General features: G+C 41.1%; 1 pseudogene; it reads left to right on the forward strand.

The window, feature by feature from the left end:
- The first annotated feature begins 383 nt into the window (after window positions 1–383).
- Window positions 384–1143, forward strand: LOC128846340 (olfactory receptor 11L1-like; annotated as a pseudogene).
- The last annotated feature ends 294 nt before the right edge of the window (window positions 1144–1437 follow it).

The following is a 1437-nucleotide window of genomic DNA, read 5'->3' on the forward strand; positions in this document are numbered from 1 at the left end:
GGAAATCCCAGCATTGTAAATTATGCTTTAATTTGATGTTGTTATTATTATTTTGCTGATGTTGTTGCTTTGTTGTGGTTAAAGCTACATTGCCATTGTGTTCAACACTACACAAACACATAGTAAGTAACCTGAGCAGGTTCAAATCTAAATAGACAAGAAAGGTTAAAGATGGGAGGGGAAGCTAAGAGAAAGAAAATGGAATGTAAATCATAATCTTTATTTTTTGATCATGTATTTCCTTTTCCCTAGATAAAACCATGGTGAATAGAGAACAGGGAAATCAAACATCCGTCACAGAGTTCATCCTCCTGGGATTCAAAAATATCCCTGAATTACAGACTCTTCTCTTCCTGCTCCTTCTAGTGATCGACATTGGGACCATGGCCGGGAACATCCTCATTGTTATGGTAGTTGTGGCTGATCAGCACCTTCACACCCCCATGTACTTCTTCCTGGTGAATTTGTCCTGCTTTGAGATCTGCTGCACCTCCACCATCCTGCCCAGGATGCTGGCCAGTCTCCTGACTGGGAACAGAACCATCTCCATCAGAAACTGCTTCTTGCAATATAATTTCTTTGCTTTCATAGTAGCTGCTGAGTGTTATCTTTTATCTGTGATGTCTTATGATCGGTATTTAGCAATCTGCAAACCACTGCGTTATGCAGCCCTTATGAATGGCAAGGTCTGTGCCATGCTCGCAGCTGCTTCTTGGGTAAGTGGGTTTCTGGCTAGCACCATAATCACCTCCATGATGTCCCAATTCATTTTCTGTGGCCCCAATGAAATTGACCATTTCTTTTGTGATTTCAACCCAATAATAAAACTGTCCTGCAGTGACACCCATCTGGTTGAACTCACAGTCCTTATTCTGGCTTCAATATTCACCCTGTCCCCATTTCTTACCCTGACGTCCTATGTTTATATCATTCTCAGTATCCTGAGAATCCCTTCCAACACCGGCAGGCAAAAGGCCTTTTCCACCTGCTCTTCGCACCACATTGTGGTGACAATTTTCTATGGGACCATAATTATTGTGTATCTGCTCCCCAAAACCAACACACTGAAAGCCCTGAACAAAGTGTTCTCAGTCTTCTACACTGTTCTGACCCCACTGGTCAATCCGCTCATCTACAGCCTGAGAAATAGGGAGGTCAAGGAGGCCCTGCAAAAAGCTGTCAATACATTTGTCGTTTTCACAAGACTAGAGATAGTCCTACCTGCTTGTTCCACCTTGGAGAGAAAATGGGGGAAGAGAACACATTTGGAAACATTTTAATGTTTTTATCTGCATTGGAAAAGTGAAAAAGATGGAGTTTTGCTTTTACTTTTACTCTTCTCTCACTTTTTTAATAGAAAAAGTTAAAAAAGTGAGAGATTCCCCCCCCCATTTTATTTCAATTTCTTAGCCCATAAGAATGTGAAAAAATAAAAAG

This window comes from Malaclemys terrapin, chromosome 12 (genome assembly GCF_027887155.1).
Source record: "Malaclemys terrapin pileata isolate rMalTer1 chromosome 12, rMalTer1.hap1, whole genome shotgun sequence".
Taxonomy (NCBI): domain Eukaryota; kingdom Metazoa; phylum Chordata; order Testudines; family Emydidae; genus Malaclemys; species Malaclemys terrapin.